At 36.9% G+C, this 9674-nt stretch overlaps 2 pseudogenes; both read left to right on the top strand.

Annotated features, from left to right (window-relative positions):
* The window catches only part of LOC114004450 (heterogeneous nuclear ribonucleoprotein C pseudogene), a 5176-nt pseudogene extending 3694 nt beyond the window's left edge, over positions 1-1482 (top strand).
* Positions 1483-1567: 85 nt separating this feature from the next.
* On the top strand, positions 1568-7828 carry LOC102473274 (heterogeneous nuclear ribonucleoprotein C pseudogene; annotated as a pseudogene).
* Positions 7829-9674: the final 1846 nt, after the last annotated feature.

The raw sequence follows: 9674 nt of genomic DNA, 5'->3' as shown, positions 1-9674 counted from the left end.
TTTTTGTTTTTTGACTGTCTTGTAAATTTTCCATCACCTTGTGATCGAATCATATGAGCAGATTGTGATATAGAAAGGTGAAACATGCAGAGTCAGGGGAGAAAGAGAGAGCAAGTGGTAAATGATTTCAGGGTTAATAATGAAGGTTGACAAGTATGTATATCATGCCAGGTACTAATATGTATGTTTTCATTTAAGTCTTCCCACCACACTGGTCAGTTTTTATAGTATCCATTTTATAGATGAGAAAACACACACTAAGTAATGTTACTAAGTAACAAACTCTTTTAAGAGTTCAAGCTCAATCTCAAGTTTGTGTGATAGATGGAGTCTATCTTCTTTATGCTAAATCACGGGTGAACTTCCATAGAATAGAATCAAGAATACTGCATACCTCATCATAGATTTGTGAACATTTTAAAAGCTGTATTCTGAAACTGCTGGGCAGGGGAAATGGGACACTCTTAGGAACATTTTAATTATATTTTATTTTAATTTACATGTAATCACATTTATCTTTATAGTGTGCAACATTGCTTTTTCCAGCACAAATACCATGTATATCAGTCAAGATAAAGACATTACTATATACATTATTATCAGAAAATAGCTTTTCATTTTTTGCTTAATTAAATGTACTTTTTTTTTCTTCCACTGTTCCCCTCCCTCCATGACCCACTCTTCTATTATCCCTATCCTTACTTTCTCTAGTATCTAGCATTGCCCTCTGTGCTTCTATACCTTCTGAACTTTCAGTTCTGCTGTAGAGTGCAGACAATTGGTATATATTGAGTGGGGACATACAAAATCTGTTATAGTCTGGCTTGTTCTGCTTAACATTAAGTCTTTCATAATCATCCACTTTGTATCAAATGTCAGGGTCTCATTTTTTTTTATGGCTGAGTAGTATTCCATAGAATACATATGCTCCATTTTTTCAATCCAATCACCTATTTTTGGACTTCTAGGTTTTTTCCATGTCTTAGCGATTGTAAATAATGCTGCAATAAACATGAATGTGCAAGTGTCTTTCCAACTGAGGTTTTTTCTGTTCTTTGGGTAAATACCTAAGAGTGGAATTACTGAGTTCTATGGTAGTTCTATTTGTAGGTTTCTGAGGAATCTCCATGTCATTCCCCATAGTGGTTGTACTAATTTGCATTCCCACCACTTGGGAATATTTTTTAATGGGCATAAGAGTGCATAGAAATAAAAGAAAGAGGCTTTGGACTAGTGTGCCACAGCAGAGTGAAAAATATGAATAATCTAATACCTATTGTAAAAAACAGTAAACTAGTATCAGTTGTATATTAATATTCATTGTGGAAGAAGATGAAGATGAATATGTGTATATCCTTGATTTGATTATTATACACTGTATACATGCCTTGAAAAACAATACTGTATTTTTGTGAACAGCTGGAGACTGAGAGGTTGTGGATGCATTGCCTACCTCCAGCTGCAGTTGGTTTCTTTGCCTAGAACCTGGGAGCGAGAGATTCAGAATCGAATCTCTTTTCCCTCACCTTGCTTTTTGGCTTCGTGAGGAATCTTACCATCAATCACAATGGCCAGCAATGTTACCAATAAGACAGATCCCCGCTCCATGAATTCCCACGTATTCATTGGGAACCTCAACACTCTTGTGGTCAGGAAAATCTGATGTGGAGGCAATCTTCTCCAAGTATGGCAAAATTGTGGGTTGCTCTGTTCATAAGGGCTTTGCCTTCTTTCAGTATGTTAATAAGAGGATTGCCCAGGCTGCTGTGGCAGGAGAGGATGGCAGGTGATGGCCAGTCAGGTTTTAGATATTAATCTGGCTGCAGAGCCAAAAGCTAACCGAGGAAAAGCAGGTGTGAAACGATCTGCAGTGGAGATGTACGGGTCAGTACCGGAACTCCCTTCTCCGTCCCCTCTACTCAGCTCCTCTTTTGACTTGGACTGTGACTTTCAGCGGGATTATGATGACAGCGCGTGTTCCACCGCCACCTCCTACTGCTCGTGCTGTAGTGCCCTTGAAACACTTCACGGAGGGGCCAAAGCTTCAATTCTAAGAGTAGGCAACCTGGATCGTCTTCCAAGTCTGGATAGATGAAAGGAGATGACGTTCAGACCATTAAGAAGAAGTTGATCCAGATAAAACAAAAAGTGAATTACCTTCTGGAAAACCTGGAAAAAATGAAAAAGGAACAGAGCAAACGAACAGTAGGGGTGAAGAATGATAAGTCAAGAGAGGAACAGAGCAGCAGCTCCCAGAAGAAAGATGAGACTAATGTGAAGGCAGAGTCTGAGGGGGATGCAGATGACTCTGCTCATAAGGGGGACCTACTGGAGATGATGATAATGAAGATCGGTTTTACAAACCAGCAACTAGAGTAATAACTATGTCACTGAATTCCCATGTAGTCGACTGCGGTTCTAGTCCTGGACCCGGTGGCTTAAACTCATGCTGGGTGTGCGTGCATGTGTGCCCAAGATCCCGAGAGGAGAATAGAGGAGAAGGGATTGCGGTGTGGCCCTCCCCCCCTGGGGCAGGGGTGATTTCTTGCTTTCTGTCTCTCTGTCTCTCTCTGTCTTTCTGGCGAGCACACATGCCTTATAGCAAAAACCTCTCCGAAAAAAAAAAAAAAAAGAAGTGAAGTGGGACTAGGCACAAGGCAGTATGAATGAATGAACATGGGAAGGAGTTATGTTAAGTCTTACCCTGTAATTTTGCTCTTAATTTTGATACCTCTTTATGACTTGACAATAAAAAGGATGTATGATTTTTATCAACTGTCTCGAAAATAATCTCTTGTTATGCAGGGAGTAAGTTCTTTTCATTAATTTATGAGTTCAGTAGTTGCTTCCCTAACTGCAAAGGTGGTATCATTTAGTTGAGTAGCACCTGAGAGCAGCTTTGAGTGAGAAGTATACGTTTTATGCCCCACACTAGAGTGCCTGTGGGGCTGTTCAACGCAAATGTAACAGTGTATTTTTTGTGAATGAGAGTTGGCATGTCAAAGGCATCCTCTAGAAAACAGTGTAATAGTCTTAAGATTTGTTTTCTAAAGTTGATTCTGTGGGTTATTTTTTGTGAACAGCTTGATGTTTGGGACCTTTTTCCCTCAAAATAAAGAAGTCCTTATTAAACCAGGAATTTGAAGAAAAAACAACTGTATGGATACTCCTGTGGTTTAGTGGTTAAGGGAACTAGATCTCACATGGTTATCCATGGTTCAAATCCTACCTGGAAGTTTGAAAAACACCCTGGGTGTGTGTACATCCATTCCTAAAATCCCATCATGATGGATAAATGGAGGGAAAGGATTGTGATGTGATCACACCTCATGGGGGAAGAATGCTTTCTCTCTCTTCCTCTTTTTGTCTCTCTGTGTCTCTGGCAAGTACATGTACCCTCTGGCAGTAAAAACAAACAAGCAAAAAACAAAAAAAAGCAAAACAAAAAAAGATAACTATACCCTTCAAAGATATATATCAAACCTATAAAAATCAGAAATTACAATGAAAAAACCCTACATTCTGAAAACATATGAAATTGCTAGGGCTTTAAAATAATTTGACATGTACTTATTAATGTCCTTAAATGCAAAAAAGTTTATTTAGAAATGACATTATCTTTAATATAACAATATATTGTCCTTTTGAAATATTTCTGGTTTAAAAGGTCCTAAACGTTTTGTCCCGTTAATTGAAATAATGAGTTGCCTGAAATGTGAAACATCTTCTTTCCCTGTCCCTCTATTAGTACAATTATACTCACAGTGTATTCATGAAGTATGCATGATAAATGTAGGGCTGTTGTTACCCCCTTTCTTTTCCTGAGGCAAAGAACTAAAGGAAAAAACTGAAATGAACTTGCTTAATCAGTGATGGAGCTGAGACTGCCATTGGAATCTTACATACTCTTAAGCTAATGGATATTTTACGAGATTGCCTCTTGTGTGTTGCTTTATGTTTTAGAGAGGAGTTTCCTTTGGTCTAATGAATATACAGCTGGACCTACTTTTCTTAAATTAGCTTATCATCAAGGCTATTATTCCATAAATGTGCATCAGATGTTGCTTAAATCTAGCTTGATTACAGATGCTCCCTACAGTTTTATTCAATTGCTTAACTCTAAACATTATGCCATTAAACTATTTAATTTAGCAATCTCCAAAAGTTTTATTTAAATTGTTTAATATTATGGACATTAACTAACTCATCATTCAAACCATAAAAGAGAGGTCATAACAATATAATGTTACCATCTGAATGTTACTGTTGTTCCCATGTCTCTAGCATAGCAATAAAATAATGTATCAACTCCTAACATATCTTTGTAAGACATAGTAGCTATCAGATTATATCTGGACTTTATAGATGAAGGAAGTCAGAGTAGTGTATTGATTTGCATTAAGTGTAGAAATAACTCAAGATGCTTAATGGTTTTATAGTCTTTTTCAGAAGAAGAAAGTACTGTCTTACTTTTTATTTAAACATTTATGAACTTGACTTGGTGTGCTTGAGGCATTATGTAAAATATATAAAATTCCACAAGACATGTACATCTTGTGGAGGAGATACATAAAAGTAGATTATAGCTGTGCAGTCTAATATTGTAAGCAGTAGCTCTGAATGGCTTTTCAGATTTAACTTAATTAAAATAAAAAATAAAAAAATTCAGTTCCTTAGGCATACTATATTTCAGATGCTTGATAGGCACTCATGGCTATTGATGACCATATTGCATGGTGCAGATATGGAGCGCTTCCATAATTGCAGAAAGTTTTGACAGTGCTGTTATATAAAACGACTAGCATTTTTAGGGTGTGCCCTATCCCTAGTGGTTAGGGAGCCAAATCCCACATGGTTGACCAAGGTTTAAATCCCTAAGTCCCTACAGGATGGGGAAACGGAGGAGATGGGATTGTTACATGACCATTCCTGGTTGGGGTTGCTTTCTCCCTTTTCCTTTCTCTGTCTTTCTCTGGCAAGCACTTACACTCTTTACCCACTTTAGGAAGCTTATTTAAAGAAGAAAAATAGTACAAGGTTAGAACAAGTTACCAGAGACAAAAGAGTGGAGACATACATAAGGAAGGCCAAAGAACACTGTACAGAGATGGGGCCAGCTGGTAGCATAGTGGTTAAAGTGTTGGACTTCCACATGGCTGACCACAGTTCATGTCCCAGACCTGGCTTGAAAATCATGCTGGGCACAAGTTTGTGCATGCCCAAAATTCCAGGAAGAGAATGGAGAAGGGATTGTGGCCTGGCTATTCTTCCTGGTGGTTGATTTCTTACCTTCCTTCTCACTTTTTCTCTCCTCTCTGATGAACCCATTGGCAAAAACCTTTAAAAAAAAAAAGAAAAAAGAAAAGAAAATTGTGCAGAGAACTATTGGTGATGGAATAGCAGTTGATAACAAAACTTAATTCTGACTTTGTTAGCAGCTAGGCAAAGAGGAAGAAAACAATGAACAATGATTAGTATCAGTATTTTAGAGCAAATACATTTATAAGGTAAGGTTAATTGTCCTTGTAGTGTTACTTCAGTGGAACTGAAATAAAACTTAAATATATATACTTTTTATGTCTATGGATTTTCTAAAAATATAAAACTAGAAAAGTAAATATGTAAATTCAGTTCAATTCAAATGATAAAAAAAGGACATTTGGATGCATTCTGAGAGCAATGGCTGGTTACAAAATGGAAATATTATTGATCACTAAGACACAGTGGTTCTTCTATAGAATTTGGCATGTCTATATCACTATTTCTGTATTTTTTTCTCTCCTCGTTCCACCCCTTGAAGAGGGTATAAGATGAAAGACATTACATGGAAAGACTTTCCTAAAGCATTTTGTAGATGATCCTGGACACTAGGGCTGACCTTAGAGAAGCAAGAAGTCTGATATACAGATTTGGAGCTAATCCCATATCTTCCTTATGACAAAAATGTTAATTGATAAAAGGTCTATATACCCTTGTAAATAGCATTATTCTGGAAAAAATAATATTAGTTAATAGAAGGAATCTTTCATTACCTTTCCTATGAAGACTCAGTTCTTCTATCACTTTTTTTTTTACATCTACTGTTAAATTTTCTTTTATACTTGGCACCAATATAATGGTGACACTAAATATATGGAAATGGATCCCATTGTGATAAATTCTGAATTACCTAATTTTCATTTAGTAATAATAGATTATATAGTAGTTCGTTAGGAAATCAGTTTTTTTTTTTTCCTCACTGACCTTGAATCTTCAGATAAACTTACAGCTAAAGGTATATGGGGTAAGGAACATATGTAACTTATAGAAGATACATGTAAATATAGAAAATGAAACAGAAAGTGACTTTATTAAAAAAAAAAGAGAGTTTCTTCACTTATTGTATTGTTTCTTTTTTTTCTTTTCTTTTTTTTTTTTTTGAGAGGTTTTCGCTATAGGGCGTGTGCGCTCGCCAGACAGACAGAGACATTAGAGACAGAAAGCGAGAAATCACCCCCCAGGAGGGATGGTCATGCAGCAATCCCTTCTCCTCCACTCTCCTCTTAGAATCTTGGGCACTCACGCACACGCGCCTGGTGTGAGTTTTAAGCCACCGGGTCCGGGACGTGAACCGCAGTCGACTACCCGGGAGTCCAGCGACACAGCCATTACACTAACTGCTGGTTCCCTTCACTTATTGTTTCTTATTATGGTCTTCAGTGAAAGTCAATGAAATGATGAAAAAGCAGACTTGATTAAATTAAAAAAACAAACAAAAAAAACCCCTGAGCTGGGAAGATATCCTGTATTATCCTGGTGATTCCTGAACGTCGTCAGAAGTGTTTCTATGAAGGGAGGGTGGAGAGAAATTTGACTGCAGAGACAGAAGAGTATGAGGTGATGTATAGACATACCTCATTTTATTGTGCTTTGCAGATACTGCGTTTCCTTACAAGTTGAAGGTTTGTGGCATGCTTGCATCCAGCAAGAGCACTGGTGCCGTTTTTCCCACAGCGTGTGCTCACTTCATGTCTCTGTGTCACATTTTGGCCATTCTTAAAGTATTCCTAATTTTTCATTGGTATTATATCTGTTAGTTGATTTGTGATTAGGGCTCTCAGATGTTAGTATTGTAATTGTTTTGGGGCAACACAAATCATACCTATATAAATGGAGAACTTGGTAAATGTGTGTGTTCTGACGGCTCCACAGCATGGTCATTACTGTCTCTCTCCCTCTTCCTGGGCCTCCCTACTCTCTGAGACACAACAGTACTGAAATTGGGTCAGTTTATAACCCTATCGTAGTCTGTGTTTAAAAGAGAGGAAGAGTAGTTTTTCTCTTTAAATCAAAAGGTAGAAATGATTAAGCTTAGTGAGAAAGGCATGTGGAAAGCTGATAGCCAAAAGCAAGGCTCTTGGTCCTAACAGCCAAGTTGTGAATGCGAAAGAAAAGATTTTTGTGATGAATTATAAGTGCCACTCCAGTGAACACAGAAATAATGAACCAAAACAGTCTTATTACTGACATGGTGAAAGGGTTCGTGGTCTAGATAGATGACCTAGGTAGAAGATATGTATAATACATTATTTTTTAAGACATAATGCTGTTATTCACCTAATAGACAACTGCATAATAGCATAGTGTAAACATAATTTTTATATACACTAAAAATATAAAACATTCGTTTTACTTGCTTTATTGTGATATTTACTTTATCACAGTTATCTGGAAATAAACTTGCAATGTCTCTAAGGTATGTCTGTAATGACAGGATAAGGATAGATTTAAAGATGGTACACTGTTGACTTTGAAAACAGAAGAATTTGCCCTGGGCCCAGGAGTGTGAGAGATGCACATATGAGACAAAAATTAAAGACTGAAAGAAAAGGATTGTTTCAGAGGGACACAGTCCCACCCACACCATGGCATTAAGAACTGTAAGAAAGGGCCATCAGGTGGCATGGTGGTTAAGGCACTGGATACTCATGCATGGCTGACTATGGTTTAAGGACAGGACCCAACGACTTGCTTTCTCACTTTTTCTTTCTTTCTCTCTCTGTGTCTCTCTCTAGTTAAATCAAAATAAATGAGTGAGTAAATAAAATTAAGTAAATAATTCTAAAATAATTAAAAGAGGGCCAGCAGGTAGCATGGTGTTTAAAGGTGCTGGATTTCCACATGGCCAACTGTGGTTCAAATCCTGTACCTGATGGCTTGCTTTCTCTCTTGCCCTTTCTCTCTTTCTGTCACTCTCTGGTCAAATTAAAAAATAATAACAACAAATGGAATTAAAAAATATATAAAAAAGAACTGTAAGAGAATAAGTGTATGTTGTTTTAAGCCCCTAATTTATTATAGCAGTTATAAAATATAATACAGAGCTTTAGATAAAGTTATAGGTGTAGAACAGAGACAAGGAGATTTAAACCACCCATAATTATTTTGCCTGTAAAAACAAAATGACAAGATTGAAAAATATAGTTTCGGACCAGCAGTTTGCACAGTTGTTAAGGTGCTGGATTCCCACGTGGTTGGCCGTGGTTCAAGTCTTAGACCAAGATGCTTGAATGTGTGCCCAAAATCCCAAGAGAAGAATGGAGAAAAAGGGACTGCAGCATGGCCATTACTCCTGGGGGGGGGGAGGTGAATTCTAGCTTTCTCTCTCTCTGTCTCTCTGGTAAGTGCATGCACCCTATAGCAAAAAGTTCTAAACAAAACAAAACAAAATAAAGAAAAATATAGTTTAAGAACTGTTTCTAGAACTAGAAGATTTGAATCAATGAATTAAAAGGCTGTATTGTATCCCAAGATAAATTGTCATGAAAAATACATAAGATTTTTTTTCTGTTTACTCTTGTATTTCTTCTATTTTAATTTTTAAAAATAATTTTTCTTATTTTTGCGTTTAATTTCTGTACATCTTTAAAAGATATAAAATGAACTTTCCCAGCATGAATATACTGCATATTGGTCCAGCCAAAGATACTATAATACACATTATCATCAATAGATAATTTTCCATTTTTGTATTCATTAAATGTTTTGCCTTTTTTTCCCTTTTGATTTACTCCTTTCTGTACCCCCTTCTTTTTAAAAAAATATTATTTTACATTCATTCACTGTATATCATTACAGCATACCAAATGAGATTTCCCATCCAGAATACACCGTATATTGACTGAGTCAAAGATATCACCATACATCTTATCATCAACAGATAATATTCCATGTCTTATTTCTTCTTCTTCTTTTATTTATTTATTTATTTATTTTTTTTTTGGAGGTTTTTGCTGTAGGGTGCGTGCGCTCACCGGAAAGACTGAGACAGAAAGACAGAAAGCGAGAAATCACCCCCCCGGGGGGATGGCCATGCCACAATCCCATCTCCTCCATTCTCTTGGTATCTTGGGCACACACACACACACACACACACCTGGTGTGAGTTTAAGCCACCGGGTCCAGGACTTGAACTGCGGTCGACTACATGGAAGTCAAGCGACATAGCCATTATACCAACTGCTAGTCCCGTTTCTTATTTCTTATATTTTGCTTTTCCTGATCCCTAAATCCATCCCTTTCATATTTGGCAATTTCCATCCTCTTCCTACACTGGCTCTGGTATCTATAGTTGTTTTCCATGCTTTTTTTAATCCCCACATTTTACTGATTTACAAAAGATTTTAATAAATCTA

This window comes from Tupaia chinensis, unplaced genomic scaffold (assembly GCF_000334495.1).
Source record: "Tupaia chinensis unplaced genomic scaffold, TupChi_1.0 Scaffold144529_1, whole genome shotgun sequence".
Classification (NCBI taxonomy): Eukaryota; Metazoa; Chordata; class Mammalia; order Scandentia; family Tupaiidae; genus Tupaia; species Tupaia belangeri.
The sequence above is the reverse complement of the archived record's forward strand: the minus strand, read 5'-3'. Positions and strand labels throughout refer to the sequence as shown.